This window comes from Buteo buteo, chromosome 2, assembly GCF_964188355.1.
Source record: "Buteo buteo chromosome 2, bButBut1.hap1.1, whole genome shotgun sequence".
Lineage (NCBI taxonomy): Eukaryota > Metazoa > Chordata > Aves > Accipitriformes > Accipitridae > Buteo > Buteo buteo.
The window spans coordinates 56,733,844-56,752,581 of record NC_134172.1 but is presented as its reverse complement, the minus strand read 5'-3'; the positions used below and the strand labels follow the sequence as shown (position 1 = coordinate 56,752,581).

The 18,738-nt window shown below is 39.4% G+C and overlaps 1 protein-coding gene across 9 annotated transcripts in view; it reads right to left on the bottom strand.

The window, feature by feature from the left end:
• TRAK1 (trafficking kinesin protein 1) overlaps window positions 1-18,738 on the bottom strand; it is a 138,721-nt gene that overhangs the window by 90,433 nt on the left and 29,550 nt on the right. The window lies entirely within an intron of this gene.

The window sequence follows — 18,738 nt, the reverse complement described above, 5'->3', positions numbered from 1 at the left end:
GATAAGGGGCTAAAGACACTGCAATAATTGGTGGTATGGTACTGCTCTTGGTTATAAGCAGTGTGAGGGAAGATGCAAATGCTCGTTACTGCTAGAAAAGGAAAATACAGTCATGGGATTGCAGAAAACCAGACTTGGGAAAGGACTTGAAGGACAGGAAAAAAAGTTTATATACATAGTAGTTACAAGGCATAAGCAGCAGCTAAGGAACAGGCCACACAAGAACACCCAGACTACATGGGAAAAGCAAAAAGACAGCCAGCAAGAGGACACAAATGCAAGCAGAAGGTGTGGATGCAATTCAATATGCATGTGCAGCAACAGAACATGCTATGCTCAGTGCTTCATTGAGAACCAGAAATAGAACAGTTTTCTGGAGAATCCTATGAAAAAGGTTCTCTTTAATCTCTAGGAACATGTCCAGATAATCTTATTTTGCTGTTAAAGTTACACTTGGGATTTTGGCACCTTATTGTTTGGCATTTCTAGTAAATAACATCATTGCTTCACCAAAGCAATGACAGTATTTCTAGAAACTCATTGCAAGACTTGAGCATCTGTCTCTAACCTGTCAAGACACAGATGATGCATTCTAGACCTTCTGAGAGTAAGCTTCAGAGAAACCTTGCAACAAAGTTGTAACACTACCAACACCATCTTTTCTCAACTTGTTTTTCCCTTTCACCACTGGCATAAGAACAAAAAAGCAAAATTCCCTCCCCCTCTCAGAAGGTCTCAACGAAGATGTGCTTACACTGAAATCAGAACACCACAACTGGAGAATGGATGTGTAATATTAACTCTGGGAAAAAAACACTCTCATATATAAAATGACATTTCATTAAATTTTCCTCAATTACATGCATTTGTATTTCTGCACGGTATCACTTAATCTGGAAATAGTTCTCACACTCAGAGGCTCAAAAACTGTATTTTGTAATGATCATCATAGCTACAGGAAGAGATTAAATCAAATGATGAATTTACGATGCCATACTCTCATACAAATGGTACTTTCCTGTGGCAGCTGCAGGAAGAGAAAGTTTCACTCGAGTGCTCTAACAGAAAATCTTATAGTTCCCCTGCAGAGCATCCATTATTCCTGCGCTATCACAGTACATGCTGAAAAGAACAATGGGGTCACTTGTACTGATTACTTTTAAAATGGTCCCCTTTCAAAGTGGCTCTTTAGGAATAACAAGATGGAGATTACTGATATTAGAAATTACGTTCAAATGAAGTTGGAATCAAAATGCAAATCTTCATTTTCCCCCTCTGCATTGAAGATAGAAACAGCTTAAGCTATAAACAAGAAAACATACTGGAAATGCACAGGCTGACTGATTAAAAGGGCTCCATTTTGTCCTAGTTGCTACCATGCATCTGTGAATCACGTTTGTTTGGGGAAACTGTTAGGTAAGTCTGTTGTTGCAAACAAGGGCATGTCTGGGAGTAAATAACTGAAAGCATTAGCTGTACTCTTCAGCTTCTCCTGCCCTCCTCTCCTCTCCTCCCCATGCCCTGCCTTAGCAACTACAGGAAGCCAGCAATGTAACAACACTACCAAATGAAGTAACACTGATAACCAAAGTGGGGTTTGTGTGTATAGGTCTTCAAGGGAGTTTTGGAAATCTGAGCTCTTGTAACGTTTTTGGACACACTGACATTCAACATCAGACATACCTGATCACCTTCACTGATTCATGACTATCTCCCACACAGTCCTCACCAAACATGCAATGTTGCGTTCTAGCCAAAAGTAAGTTGCATTAGAAGTTTGTGTTGAATGACTTTCCCCTCTCTGCCTTCACCAGCTTAGCATTCGCCTCACTGAGTTACCATGGAACCAGTTCTCCCCCTCCCATAAGCTGCACTCCAACAGCTTCTGCCTTGTCACTGTCAGGAACTAGAGACACATTCAGAAACACAAAGTCATCAAGGGTCTTCATTCACACAAGCTGTTTCACTGTTTGGCAGTTATGGAAACTACAAACAAATAGAGCTTCAAAAACCAAACAAGCAACAAAAACCACCCCCCAAAAAATCCCCACAAGTCAGTCTGCCTGGTCTGCTGCAGAAATGCATGTAACATCTACACAAGAAAGTCAAGTTCTGGATTAAGGAAGAGAATGTGCCTTGCTCTTAAAACCTTGTTTCATGGAGGGAAGAAAGCAGGCATAAATGTGTATGCCTGCTTCTTTTCAGGCTTATTTAATATCCTCGATTTCCATATACACAGTGGGAAAATGTTGTTCGGACTCTATCCATCAAATCTATAGAGGCACTGTTTGAGTGGCCTCTCTTGCAAGGCAAATATTACCACTTTAATCCAGGGGCACACACTTTTCCTTTAAAGTTTCATCTAAATCTTTCTGCTGCAGAAAAGAAAAACAAACCACAGCTGGGCAGTATTTACCAGATTGCCAAAACAGCCATGAAGAGAAACAGACATTGTAGCTACTATACCCATGAAATACAAAACATTAATATTATTCTTTAGTCAGTCTCACCTGAATATACAGTATTCATGAGAAGATGATACCAATTGTTGTTGCAGTATTTTGTATTGACTCTTTCTGATATCCAAAAGACAACAAAAATTGTTATTGCAGTGTTTTATATTTACTCCTTCTGACATCCAAACAAGTACACTATTTATAAGTCAGATTATGACTTTTCTTGATGAAAATTCAATGCATTTCATTCTTTCTACTGTATATGTCAACAGCAGCCTGCATACAGGATTTAAATAACTCTTCTACCTAATACGACATAATTAATCTTTTGCCTCAGTGGATGTATTGCACCATTTCTACCAGTCTAAATACAATGACAGTTTGGGGCCAATACACAGACCTGGGTCTAAAGAAATATTTAATTTGGAATGTTTTAACTTAATTCTTCAGTGTAAAACTGTTCACAGAAGGAGCACAATTCCCTTAAGTTTATCATCAAAATGTTTTTAACCAGGTCATTTTACTCTGAGAAAAACCCTTATCTGTAAGCTGTTCATTAAAGGTACTCATTCAAACCTTGCACTTTGTAACAGCGACATAAGCACCAAGACTTGACGCCTCCTCTGTACCAGATTTTGGTCTAACCCAATAAATGCTTAAAATACAGTGTTTGCATGATTACTATATGAAGAGCTTAAATCTTTTATACACCAAACACCACTGTCATCTAACAGGATATCTACACAACAGTTTGGACTATGAGTGCAGTGTAACTAAGACTTGATCAAGTACATTGGCTACTGACTGCAGTGTACCTGTGGCAGCCCAGATTACAAAAGCCAAGTCAAAAATTGAGTTGTGGTTAGCCAGCACTGCATTCCACATTAAAAAAAAGCTATCCAGTACCGAGGCAAAGCAGTTCAAAGCCAACAGAAACATTTACATCAGACAACAGCCAAGATTTGGGGGTTTTGAGATAAAGAAAAAAAAAAATTAAAAAAAGAAATTAAAAATCAATCCCCACATCAGTCAGTGATTTCTGGGTTCTGGCCATTTAAAAAAAAATCCATTTTTTTTGTTTGCAGTGTGTTTTGGGGGGAGGGGGTTGGGTTTCATACAGCACAAATTTCATACAAATGCAAATAAAATAAACCCTTGCTGTTTCACAGTCATTTGAGATAAAGTGTTTCTGCATTCAGGATTAAACACAACTTAACTGCAAATCTAAAGACACAAATGAGTTTAAGTATGAGTTTCCTTCCCCAAAAGCAGTAAAAGATAGGGAGCTATTCAGCCATGTGCCTACCCAGAGCCCAGCAATGCCAACAAATACATTATTTGTAACCTTGCAACATTATTCTCATCACCACCTTGGACTGCAGCAATAGCAATTTACTGTAGTCACAAAACATCTGGAACTCCTATAAATAACATACTACTCAAGAGCCACACGCTGCACCCTATGGTGATTAAGTTTTGAACAATATTTTAGTTATCTGGTTCAGGTTTTGTGCTTCAAATAACACTTCTATTCATCAGCCTAAAATAGCAGCTTGACCACTGCAAACATCTGCAAATTTAAAGAAATGCTTCCATTAAAAGAGGGGGAAAATATCTTTCTAGTACTTCCCTGACTAAAATCTTCCCCTTTCTTCCAGGTCATCCTTTCGTTATACATACTCTCATACTTAATTTAACTATGCTAGTTGGTTTAGAGCAGTAGCACAGTTCTGAAGCAAAACCATTTACTGTGAGCCAGCTGGTTTTTCAGAACCACTTTGGTGCACATGAACAATGAATTCCCTTTTGAGTAACAGAACCTGAAAAACCCTGCTCCACAATGCACTTCACATGCAACCTGCTGCCAAAGAGGGACATGAGACTTCAAATAACCCTGGGGGCTCCATCACTGCAAGGTCATCTGGTGTGTACCTATTACATTTTTCTCCTTCAGGAAGCTTCAAACTGCACAGGTAAGTGGGGACATACAGCCCAAGGTGCCAAGCTAAATCTAATCTAAAGTAACCACCCAAATCAGTAATGAAGATTTAAGAAGCTTCAGTGCCAACAACTTTGATCTACCCATCCACCCCTACTGACCAAAGTATTTGCTAATTTAGACAGAACCTCAGGGTATCAAGGGATTGAGAAAGCTTTCCACTCTTAGCATCCACCTGGACCTACACAGCTCTGGTCCTGTATTCTCATTTACTAATTCTCATTTACTAACTGATGGTTAAACACTTCAGAGGGTTTTAGGGTGTGCAAAGTCTTCCCTTTTACGTACTTGCAAGAGTCCCACCAGAAATGTTCTTCCTTGTTTTGTACACCACTTTGTAAATCCACTAAACACCTCTGTTTTACTAAGTCTGCTCAGTTTTACTAAGTTCTTTAAAAAGAACCCTCAAGCTTCTTATTTACATGGAAAAAATTTCTTCAGATGCAAAATGCCCCACGTAGACACTGTAGCAAATCAAAGCCAGTTTATATGTCTGTCTAATCTGTGAAAAAGATTAATTTGCTGGCCTACCCTCAGTAATTCAGAATACAGTCTTCAGTCTCTGTTTTGGAAAATAATCACTGAATTGACCAAAGCAACTTATTAAGACTTGCTTCAAGCACTCAACTTGCTTATTTCTTTCATAAAGAAATGCATCTACAAAAGTTTGCATTTTTTTAAATTTAAAAACCATTTCTTCACTGAGTGGGTGGGCTGAAAAGCCCATCAAAATGCCTACATCCATTTAAACACACTTTGACAGTCCATAAAGAAACAACTATTTGCAATAGGTCTGGCTTTTATACACACACACATGCATGCACCACATCCGACCTCCCTCCACCTCCCAGTCACTCTTTAACTTTTAGATAAAGGCTGAATTTGATCCCAAATTATTTACTGGGTTGTTTTAATCCTGTGCTGTATTATATACCCTCTTATAAACCATGGGGGTTTGTTTTCCACGCAGAAGCTAGCTTTTAAATATGCAGAATGTTGACTGCTTAGTTAAACCTCTAACTAGAGAGACATAAACAGTCAAAGTGTCATAAATGAGTGACAGAATGTGACAAGCAGTTCATTTACCTTCAAACACTTTACATAAAAACAAGTACTGCATTTCTCATGTTAGAAGAGATCCATTATTTTTACAGCAAATTAAAAGGACCAGGATCTTGGACAACTCTAGACTACATCCTTATCCAAAGTTTTAAAGCCATTCAAGAGCCTTCTAATCAAACACCTCTCCTAGATTACCCTGGAAGAAACACTGCCTCACTTTCTTAACAGTGCTTTTGTGTCCAGTGACCCAGGCAGTCACATCAAAGCTGTCTGCTATCCCGACATCACACAGATCCTTTTACTCAAGTCTTATATTACGTTTAGACTATGTTCCATGCTTTTTTTTTTCCTCTTCATAGGGTTGTTAGGAGCTCTTTGCAATCTTTTCAGAGAGGTATCAACACCTAGTGGTTATGTCATGCGCTATGAAGGATCTTCTAATGTATATGCCTCCCAAAAGAGGGGCTCTTCTGCCTATGAAACTGTTAAAGAATGTTTTCAAGCTAAAGATTTGAAGGGTTTCTAGAATCACTTTTTATAAAGCTTCATAACCAACAAGTACTAAGCAGATGAAGGCATCCAAAACCAGAACAATACCTGGTTAACTGCCAGTGGCATGGCAATGTCATTTAGAACAAAGAAGTCACCACTAGAGAATAAAAGACAGAATAGCAGCAGCAATAACTAAAAAGATTCTTAAGTGATAGTACAGACATGTTAAGCATAAAACCTCACTCCCAAGGTTCCCAAAGCTGCTGCGGTGACCTCGTTTGGCCTTGTTTGACCATTAAGTCATCAATCAAGACAGAGTCATGTTTTCTCAAAAAGTAGTGCAAGTCAAAACACCACAAATAAAAAGCCCCATAAAGAAAAGAAAAAATAAATAAAAAGAAAGAAAGAAAAACACCCCGTTGTTCTCCACAAACCAAAGTTTCTCACCACTAGGATTTGGCCTTCAAAAGGAGCCCATCAGTCTCTTCTCCCCTCAGGCCAAGGGAGAGTGAAAGCATACTGTAAGACAAGCCCTGGGTTAGACCTTCGCAGCCCAGAGTGCACAGCGTGCTCTCACCCAGCTTTACCTAACACTGCCCCTCTCTGCTCTGAAGTTCCTTGAGGCAAATATTGCAGGGGTCTATAAATAGTTCTTCCTTGTGTAAGGCTCGCATTACAGTGGCAGCTTTTTACAGCTCCCTCTCCTTTTATTTAATGTGGGCCACCAAACTTGGCCTCCCTGCCCCAGTGAATAAAAAATATGAAATAAAAATATTTCAGAAATGAAACTGAAAACAGTTAAAAATTAGTGCATTCCCTTTCCGGCAATGCATCACACTACTGGCTGGGAGATCTTAGCTGGATGTGCTGCGTACCTGTCTGGGAAAGGGAAAGCTGTTCAACCACCACCACTAGTACAGAGTGTACAAGAACTGCAAGTGCAGTCAAAGGAGGAATTCATCAGGTAACAGAAAAAAGCTCAGAGGCAGGGCAATGCAAACTATAAACACCTCAAACATGTACTTCCTATTCACACCCATGCATGTGCAAGGTGCTCACTGAGGTAGATCAACACAAGATCGGTCCAAGGGGCAAGGTCCAATACTTGCTGAAGAGAAGGAAAGGATCCAATGACTTAAAAACAAAAACCAAAAAACCCAAAAACCCAAACAAAAACAAACCACCCCCACAAAACCAAACAAATTTCCAAATCATTTGGGATTAGGCTGCTGTTGTATTTAGCATGTATGAACTCCTGCCTTGTACACAGCCAATACACAAGCTAGACTATGTGAACGTCAGCTTCAGCCTACCAGCACATCAACTTGTACCACTAAAAAAGTCAGCTATCAAAAATTTGTCGAACAGTTCAGGTATGGGGGAAACTACCACACCAGCAGCAAACCAGTCCTCCAATAGTATGGATGGGAACAGCGGTAACAGCAACCTGAAAAGTGTTGTTTGTTTATACACCACAAGAGCATTAAACTCCCCACTTCTTCACTTCTCCATAAGCCTCAAAGACTTTCAAAAGCTGGGTAAGTATTCGGTACTGCTTTTCCACTAGTTGGGAAGAGCTGTGGGATGACCGCAGTTTCTCTGAAATGCAGCAGAGGAGGTAACACCACTCTATCTGCTTCTGAGTCTTGAGCTCATTCCCTATCCACAGAAAGAACTGGTGAGAGCACTTTTAAATATTGTTCTGTATTACTATTGTTTTTCTCCTACTGCGGGAGGATTTTTTTAATTTCTCACCCTCCACAATTACTTTTAAGATTCTACATAGAGTTGGTATAATTTAAATTTTTAAAAAATACTATTTTACAGGATTGGAGAAGTATTATTATTTCAAATTTTAATGGCAGTTCTTCTGAAAACATTTACACAAAATATCACATAACAGAACTAAGACTACTGCTTTTCCTTACTATTTCTTATTGCACAGAGACAGTGAGAACAGCGGTGAGAGGAACCAGCTGATAGAAAAAAGGAACAAAATTCCTTGCGAACTGCCCTAAAAAAAAAAAGCCAAAACCCCACAAAAAGCCAAAACCCCACAAAAAGCCAAAACCCCACAAAAAGCCAAAACCCCACACCATACCTGCTGTGTCCTGATCCACTTACTTTGAGACTGAGTTTATGCTTTGGACTAAAGGTGAATAATCATGTAAAATGATGACAGAGAAAAAAAGAAAAAAACCCCAACAAATCAAAGACCAACCTGTTGAGTAAGAACATCTCATTTTTTTGCAAAAATTAAGAACTTAAAAGTTTCCCATTGCTGCTATAAGCAATTTTGAAGACGACTATTAGAAAGCTTACCTCCAAGGACAGTCAGACCACCAATTCCTGCTCTAAGATGCTAAGAAGATCTGGTTTGGCTCACTAGCATCATTGGCCCTCACTCCCTGGCAGCAATCCTCCCCACATGCTCCAGCAACTGGCATGATCCAGTGAGAATCTCCCTCACTCTTCAAGGTTGTCTTACAACCCTAAATGTGCACAGAGTTCCTCAGAACCTATCCCACAATTTCTTAACTGGCTGTTAATATCCTTGGGCCTCATATCCATTTTCTTTTGTCATCTTTAAGTAGCTATGTAGGGGAGCGACACTTTCAACCATATACTATCATGTTTGAGAGGACATGAGTGAACTGAACCCAGCTCTGTCACAAGCTCTATAATTATAGCCCCTCTCTAAAGCTTTGGGCTGGGGGGAATGCAGATCACAGCCCCTTCCAGCAAAGAGAAAGCCAGACCTCCAACACTTGTGGATATCTGGGCCTTACAAGTCACTTTAGGTACCAATGTTGAGGAGCAGCATAACAAGACTACAAATTCCTAAACAACCAGCAATCCTTGGCCTTATACCAAAGCCTTGGTCACATGGACTTCCCAGCAACTGAGACATGAGCTGGTGACTAACGAGGGTGCATCTCAACACACGCCATTCCAATGCAGGACTGCTTCCTTTCTGCTTCCATAGAAGTTAATAGAACAAGAGAGAGACATTTCACAGCCCCTCTCAAAGTGCTATAATGTAGTTTAAAAACTGGCACAATTATTCTGTCATGTCATTTTTCTACTTATAAAGTTCGTGTAAACATCAAGAATGATACAGGAAAATAAGAATTTGCTGTTTAAAGGTTGCTCTGTATAGCCAGTACATTACCATATACATGCGTCTGTGTTCTTGGGAACCTAGAAATGTTTATCTTAACAACAGGCTGTGGAATTTTAGGAAACTGAGCCAGTTATCTGTGGCTTAGTGCCATTAAAGTCAAAGTCACACTAGCAAAGATTTTGGAACAGGGTTTTTTTTAGAAAATTCCTGGTGCACTAACATGAACATGGCAAGAGCAACACTGTGATACAGTCTTTACACAAAAAAAGAGGAGAAAAAAAAGGGGGGGGTTTCTCCTTACAAGGGAGAACTACACAAGAGCACAAGCTAAGGGGCAAAAATGCAAATTAAATGTACTACATGCTCTGTTTTTGCGTCATTTGTAGACTAAACTATCTTACTTAATTACGCAATGAAGTTGAAATCCAGCATTGTGGCTTTCCCCAAAGGACCACAAAAATAAAAATCTCAAGTCACTCTATATAGATGGATCAAATGGTTCCAAACATTTGGAAATTGATCTTGGAAAATAACTGCAATAACCCTTGAACATGGCACTTCCTGAAGCTGTCCTCAGACAAATTCCTGTATGCATGTACCTATTTTCCAAAATGTGTAACAGATAGTACTGGACATTGAACTCACTCACTCACCAGAGTCATGGCACAGGCAGTAATAAAGCTCTTGACCAAACTGCTGCCTGCCAGCTCCTGCTCCACTGTAAGTCCTTGTTGATGGAGACCTAAACCTACTGCAAGTGGACTAGGCAAGCCCACCTGCTTACCAATCGGTCAATTCAGTTTCCCACTTATCGGCATGCCTCATGACTTATTCACACCTTAGCACCCAGTCAGAAAGCATTCTGAGTATACCAAGAGCCTCAGGCAAGCAACCAAGCCAGCTTTCAGTAAGGGGAAAGAGTCCTTTGACGAGCCTTATTCCTGTATGTCGAGGACTTTTTTTCTGTGTGTACTCTACAACTTAATTGGTAGACTGAAATTTCTCTGAAACCTCTCAGAAAGTGAAAAAAACTCTCACTACAGCATCAAAAGCAACCCTTGCTCGGGCAATAGGAGAAACTGGACAAATTCAGTAAAATACTACAGACACATGGTAAAGGTGAAAGTGCACAGAACAACACATAGGTTTACAAGGTTGGAAAACACAGCATTTGAAGCACTTAATTCAGCTGAAAAAATATAAAAATATCACTAATGTTCCCCATGCACAGTTTAAAAGAAAGCCTCTTACTCTCAGAAATTTCTTCCTTCAAAATGTTTTTTCATGATCTAAATTTGGCAAAGGTCCTATCAGCCTCAGAACCACAATTAGGATTCATTTTCCTTGACTCATGTACATACTCTATCAAAAGCAAAGTTACCATTCCCAATACCCGGTTTCCTCAAAATAATGCTAATATTTTCTCAGATTTAAGACTGGAACATGGTCTGGACTTTCAGCACCCACAGTTACATTTGAAGAAGATGATAAATTTTGACACCATAGGAAAGTATCCAAAGTAATTGTCTGACTATTTTAAAGACTTCCACACTTTCTGCTTGTGCACAAAGAAGCAAGTTTCTGTCAAGGGAGTTGTAGAAGATTCAGATTTCTAGATCAACAAGCAAAATAGAGAGTAAGGCCTACAAGTACAATTCTAAATATAAACACAGGATTTCCTGAAAGGAACAGACTTCTTTACCTACTCTGTAAATTCTCTGTGTAGATTGCTCATTTGACATACAAACTGTTATTTGAGCTAAAAAAGGTAAGAAGAAGCCAAGATTTGACAGCTGAAGCCAGTAACATTAAAAAGTGCTTTAAGACTGTGCACCCTTAATTTCCTTATTTAGCCTTAATTAATTTTAGGTTCTCTGTACAATATGTTCTAGCATCAGACCTCAAAGCTTTATCACATCTTTTTTTATTGTCAAGAGAGAATATGAAACTCTCCTTGCTACTAAAGAAGGTCTGGGGAGCACTTCCTTGCAACTTAAGTGTGGGACAGGGAAAAATGAACTTGCTTGGAAAGGGCTGCACATCACATCATTAGAAAAGAGAATTAGAAAAGAGAAGAAAAATACTTCTATATTCTACAACTGACTTCCCTGAAACAAAGTCAACCTGTTTAACTCCTTCTGTGGTTCATGTAGAAAAGCTTTTGATTTAAATTTAGTCATGCTTTAAGCACAAGCAAGGTGACATATTACAGTGTATCTGCCCAATAGCAGCAGAGATCTCCATGCCATCACTTGCCCCATACAAATAACAGTTTTGGCTTTGTTTAACAAATTCTTTGTCATTCTTTTGGTCAGAAGAATGTATCCGTCCAAACAGTTCACGCAGCAGTTCAAAGAAAAGACGAGACTATATCCCCAAGAGAAACTTGCTGTATTTTTCCTACCAGGATGCAGGGAATTAAACACTGTAGTTATTCCTGCAGAGTAGAGACATGGGTACAGTAGTCCACCGTTACTTCCCTTGCTGTTCTGGATCCAGACTCAGTTTTCAGAAACATACTGTTTATTCACCTGTACCAACTGCAGGGTTCAGCAAAGACACAACCCCCAATTACTACTAAGAACCACTTCCTGTTCTCCTCAGTAAAATGTTCTGCCATCACTTTGAAATTGCCGCTTTATAATATTCCATTCTTATTCTGTGTGCTCTTATGTCTCTGTAAGGTCCCATGGCCCACAGCACTGAAGCTCAGTTTTCACACAACTGACCCTCACCATGGAAACAGAAAAGGAAGAAAAAATAGCCTGCACATACTTCATTTATATTATTAAATAAAAATTCATCATCAAAATACCCTACTGACATTCAGCATTAGGCTGGAATCTCCATGGCCAAAACAGGAAGCACAGTAAGTTTCCTGTGACTCAGGCCTAGCAATAATTCCCTTGTAAACTTCCATCATCACCAACACCAACAACTGACATGTCATGGCCAAAATAAGCCACTGTCCTATAGTTTAAAAAGTCAGACAGGTTTTAAGCAGCAGTAAGTCTAGCACAGCCACTCTGGGGTGAACGTCTTGGTAGTGACAAGCTGCACCAGAATCTGCCTAGAGCTTCTCTTTCTTTTAACAGATCCACAGGTTTTCACTGTAGGTCTGCAGTTCCGCTGCTCATGCCCTTGCTCCGAAGCTGCTGTTCAGTCCAGACTCCACAGCCACCAAAATCCACACCAGACACCTGCATAGCCCCTGCCCACAGCCCAAACAATCTCTGTGAAATTCGAGTAAGGCATGCCACCACTCTCAGCAGGATGAGCCAGTGCCGAAATGCTCTCTTCCTCAGCCTCACTCTACCTACAACCAACTGCAGCAGAAACACACAAGTTTTTAATAAAGTGGGAGGAAAAGGCCAGCAACTTGACTTGGATCCATGACTTTCTAAGCTAAAATCAGTTGCACAATATGCCAGAAGGGCTAGGTAAGAGACCGGTTGTCCCAGAATATCCCATGAAACTGCATGGAAACAACACGGCATACACCTATAGAGTCTCCCACAGCCAAATGAGTGCTCATACAGCCACACCGATACGGAACAGAAGGGTGTTTTACAACTCCCACTGGTTTCAGATAATCCATGCTACATCTAAAGTGAGGTAGGAAAAAAGCAGCAGCAAACAAGTCCAGCAACAGACAACAGATCACTTAACAACTGGCACTACATTTTGGGGGGATTTTTGCAAGTTTTCTCCTTTGAACTTTTGCATAACAGTGTCTTTTCACAGATTTCCATTCTTCCTCAATCTTTACCTTGTGTTCAGACCTGAAGGTACTGAACAAAGACCAGAGATGTTCATTAGCTTTTCAAAGGCCTCTATATAGAGATACCAATTTACAGTGCAATTAAGAAACCATACAAACCCCAGACATATAGCTAGAACAAAGAACAACATTTTCTTGCTACTAGAGTGTATATATGATTTACTGGCATGGTGTTTAGCTGCAGGTTTCTGAATTCAGGCAGATTTTTCCTCTTTCCCCTTGCACAAGTTTATTTTTATTAGATAAGAAGCTTGGTTTTGCAGTCATGCATCACAACTATATCACTGAAGATACGTTAATCCGTTCTACTCAGTTCTGGGATTTTTTTATTTTTTTAATTTTTTTTTTTTACAATTCTGGTTAAAATAATGTAGATGTACATTGGTGCACAGTGGTAGAATATTTTCCTACAGGATGAAGTCAGGAAAAGAATTTGAGCATGCTCTATCCTTGTTCCAAACATACCTGCAGACAACACAGCTGCACAGTGCTGCCCGGTCATTCACAGTGCAAAGTAAAAGGCAACTAGAGAGGACACTGGCCACATCATTCTGATGTTCCTTAGCACAGCCACCAGGCTCAGCAAAAGAGATATGTATGCCATCAAGTCTTTAAAACCAAACATTTCATGGTTAGCTACCATAGTACAGTTTGCATTCATTGTCAGTTCCCCTTGCTGCAAGACAAGGGGCACCACCATCACCACCAGGTTTTAACCATTATGGTCTGTGTTCTTCAGACAAATTACAAACAGCTGTAAAAATAAAACTGAATTTTAGCTTAGCAAGTTTGTAAATTACCCAGAGTATCTCACATGTTCTACATGACAGTAGGCAGAAAATACTTGACCCAACAAAGTTGAAGTGCCATAGCACTTTCCTATAAACATCCTACATAGGCAAAGTTGCACCACCAGATTAAGCCCCCAAAAATCTGCAAGACTGCACATGTAGCACAAAAGTCAGCCACCATACAAAAGTCTCAATAGGACCAACACCTACCAGCCAAAATGAAGAAAGATGACGTTCAGCATGAACCCATTCTGACTGGCCAGAGGAAAGAAACATTTTGAAAGTTATTTTCAACTGAGAGAAAAGGAAAAAAAAGTTTTTCCATATGAGGTAGACAACACTACCCCGGTCTGAAGAGATAGTATGGTGGAACATATAAAACCTAACAATAAATAGTAAGAAGAGAGATGGTTGATCTTTCACTTCAGCATGCCTGCAAACCTTCAACTGCATGGAACTTTACTTTATGCAACAACTGACAGAGCCTACCTTAAGTTATCTTTGGTATCACCACAGCAATGAAATACACATCACTGAAATGCTTTTGCTATGTGGCAGCGTTCCCAGGTATGTCATTTAGAGAAATCGCAAACAGCTTTGAATCCCATTTTAAATTCTCTACCTGCAGATCTTATTTGCAAAGATAAACATGAAAGTGAAGAAAAACACAGCCACTCAGCCATGCACGTGGAGATTGAAACACTGGGGATGACCTTTGACTTTAGCACTAAAACAAAACACCCATTAAAAACAAGAAAAATTTGAAGGGAGGAAGGGGAAAAGCACAGCCATGCAATTTAGGGGAGTCTCATCAGCTATTCTGCCACCTGGAAAAAACAGCAGCTTTTCTGCCCCGAGTTCATAATGCAGCACATAAACCTGTAAACTGGTAGGCTCTCTTGTGCTTTGTGCTATTTTTCTACCTCAGCTGTCTTTTTGCGTAACAGTTCTGTGAATAAAATAGATCAAATTGAAGCTCACAAAAGTTTTTTTTAAATATCAACTTTAAATATTAAAAAGCTGCCTGTAGCTGAGTATCATGGTCAAATTAAAGGTTCCACAATTTATAACATTGTCCTTTTTCAGTGGCATTGTTGTCTGCATCACCCTTCCCTGGTTACTGTGCAATCAGGAAAAAGTCTGGCATATAAGCAAATGCAGTGCACAAATTAGTAACTCTCACTTCATCCAAACTGACTCAGGTCAGAGCCTTTCCGCTAACACATAGTGAAGAGCAGCACTTCTCAGATCACTCTAGTTAAAATGTGTCAGTTTGTTGAGATCCTGACAGCCTTTGAACATCATCACAGTGAAAAACAAGTTTCCACCCATGCAATTCTACTTATTTTCCCTCAGTAACACAAGAGATGATTCCTAGCTGAACACAAGCTAACTAACCTGAGAAACGTGCCTTTTCTTCACAAGTTACCAGGACAGAACAACATAGTCAAAAATACACAAAGCAACTGAGAATGAAAGGTACCTTTTTTCCTCTTTCCCATTCTAAACCATTGGCAGCTCCCTTTTACAGCTCTCTGCCAGGACTCTGTCCCTCAGTGACTCTAGAGTCTAACCAGACTGCTAAAAATAGCTTCTCAACTACAAGACATGTACATTATCAGCAGAAAACATTTCTGCAGACCTAGTAAGAGCACCATAGCTCAGTCTGACGACATGAGAGACTGAAGAGGCAGACTAAAGAATGGTTTGTCGAGTTAGGGAAGCCTTTACTCCATGCCCATCCATGCCCATCACAGACAGAACGTGGTGTGTGTCGTCCCCGTCCCTCCCCCCCCCCCCCCCCGAGGTGACAGTTACTTTACAGGCAATCTCAAAAAATTGTATTGAAAATGTCTTTTTGCATTATAAGCAACACTGACTGTAAAATCCGAATATGCTAGAAACACATCACTAATCTGAAGTACACTTAAATATATGTTACTTTGCAATTCAGCCGTTTTCCATGGTTGTTTCTCTGGAGGTCTTTATAAGCAATGTGTAATAACGTACGTGACCTTTTGTAGGCAAGTGCGACGTTCTCAACACTCGAAGTTTTTTTTCTCACTATAAAACAGTAATAAAGCAGACAGAGGGATTAAAAGGCCTGCCCAGGTCACTTTTGTGTGGATACCTGTGTTGTGGGTTCTGTTGCTTCATTGCATGCTATGATCACTATAGAAAAAATGCACATGAGATCCTTCATTACCCAAAGTTTGGAGCTACAGCATTAAAGACCAGTTAAGAGCCTCAAAAAGGTGTGCGAGGCATGCTTCCATCAAACCTTGAAAAGGGAGAATAATTTTGATAGCACTTCATGAAATGAAAGAGTGCTTTAGCACCAGAAATACCCAGTTGCTTGTTCTCCTTTTTATCTCTAGAAGCAAGTTCTCTAGTTTAACAGCAAGAATTTAATGGAATAAGGGATTGGTCTGGTGTTCAAAAAAGTTGTACATAAAAACATTTGGTTTGCATTTTTGGAGGCAGTTGTAACGCAACCTACTTCTAATACAAATGAATCATAGAGATTGAGGCTGTCCTTCACATAGATGTTCACTCAAATACTTGAGATGGTCATTGGTCAGTTGCAAAGCAATGCAATATTGTTCAGTAAAGACAAAATATTTATATTTCCCTTCTTCCCCCTTCACAAAGTTAATTTTATGCTAACCAATAGATTCTAATTACTTTTAAATTATGGTAAAAGCAAATGTAATGGAGACATGACAAGAAGTAGGTCATCTTCAGATGTTGCATAAAATGGCATTCTGCACTATATCACTATGCTTAAGTGCCATCCAAAACTTTCAAGTCATCTTAAAAAAAAAAAGTCACCTTGACTCACAGCACCTGTATTTGAGATTAACTCAAAAGGAACTTGCCATCTCTCAGAAAGACACAGAAAAAGTTAGCAAGACTTTGAAGCTTCATACATGAAACTGTCCTCCCTGTATAGACCACAAACTTCTGCAACTTCCACCACTCACTGCTAACAGAGGACAGTACTGTGACTTACTCAAAATGGATGGAACAGCAGAGTTTCTGTGTCATTACAGCAAAAACTGGGCAACCCACCACAAAGAGCCTTGGTCTGACTCTTATTCCCAACCTTATTCTATATGGTTCAGAGAAGTTAGCTTTATTTACAGAGAATTTAAGTAGGGAAACCTTCACCATCAACTTAAAAAGTTTTTAAACATGAAGGTGTCCTATTTACTCCATCTCTGTTTTTGTAAGGATGTTGAGGTATTTTAATTCTTCATATGGAAGACAACAGTAGCTTTCATAATGATACCTCCCAAACTGAACCTCTGGTTATGAAGTTACAGATCCATAAGTACAGTTACATGTCATAAACTGTGACTGCATTAAGGGTTGTAATTTTAAGAAGTCTGGGAGTGATATCAAAAACACCTACTCCAGACTTTGAACACATGCTTCAGAAATATTTTTTCTTCTTGTACAGTTAAAATCCCCAGCTGCTTCCAGACCAACAGTATGATTTTACCCCAAATAAATTCCTGTGGGGAATTGAAGTGATACTTGAAAACATCAATTTTTTTTAAAGTAAAGCTTTAGAGTGTGGGTGGATTTTTTTTCCTTAGCTTAATGTAGATTTTAGCAAAGCAGAACTTTCCATGGCTACTGTAAACATACAGGGAATCCATTTGTTTTTCCCACGACACTTTCATCAGAGGGCAAGTCACATCAGTCACACCATGACCTTCCCACTGATGTTATGTTAATGACCATGCCAGAAACAAGAGGTTTTCCAAACTGAGTTAAAAATTACTGTGCTATTGGTGTAATAGCTATAATTTGAAGTTACAATATTGGGAAACATACAAGTAAACTAGTGCTTAGGCATAACTTTAAAAAAAGGAAAAAGAGTAAAAATCCCAGTGAACTTGCATCTTTCTTTAAGAGGCAGAGAAGAGCAAAGAATTTGCCTGATCTAAAGACTGCCATTTCAAGATAAACACTTAAACTCAAGTTTGTTTTCTTTTGTTTTACATTGGAAGGAGGGCACTGAGAGGGTGATGCATCTCCATTACCTCACCTGCTTTCCTCTCAACTTTGAGACAAGCATTTTCCCTACCACTTTTGTTGTCTCTCTCACCACTTCAAGAACTTCACTTATGGGAAGAAAAGAAAAAGCCATGTTCAAAAGTCACCAACACTTCTCAGCAAGCAGAAGGATACCCTGACCAGAGCCACTACTTGTTTCACCTTCCCAGTCACAGTTACCAGGAACAGGACCAAACAAGTTTACTCAAGACTACACTGGAAACTGGCTAAACCAGAAAAAGTGCCAGTATCGGAAGGCTGATTTTCCTTCACTCTCCCTGGTACAGCTAGGTGTAGTTGTGCAGTTGACAGTTGCCAATGTACTGCATTTCCTGAGAATAAAGAGCGGGGTTAAGGGAGGGAAGCAAACAAACAATCTGGCCAGGAACAAATAAAAATAAGCTCAAGGTCTCTTATATCAATACATGTCTAAATTAGAGTTTCCACATGATATCTGAGCTATCTATATTAAGCTTCTCGGGCCAGTCTTCCACTAAATTAAGCTCCTGAGTGGCTTAAAGTTCACGTGATTTTTAGAGCCTAACTAGGCAGCTATTCTTTCTGCATCTCTTTCAATACAGAAAGTTTCTGGTCAGCTACGTTTTCCACCTTCAGTTCCAGCTTTCTGATGAAAACTTATACATGTGAAGTCAAATGACATCAGGAGGCATATTTCATCTCTTTCAGAGAAAAAGGATTTCAAAATGAGGTGGGATCAAAGGGAACAGTATCACAGTTGATGAGGAAATAGTTTCAGTATTTAAAAAAATATCTAACAACATGGAAACCACAAGGTAAATTCACTCCTATCACTTCTAATCCTCAGGTTTTCCAGTAATTCCTGTACAGCCCCATGATGATTTGAAGGCAAGCTGTACTACTCTAAAAGGCCACATATCCACCTCAGTCTTTAATTTCACATTTGAAACAAGTTGTCTCAGAATAATTCCAACTAAAATCTAATTAGG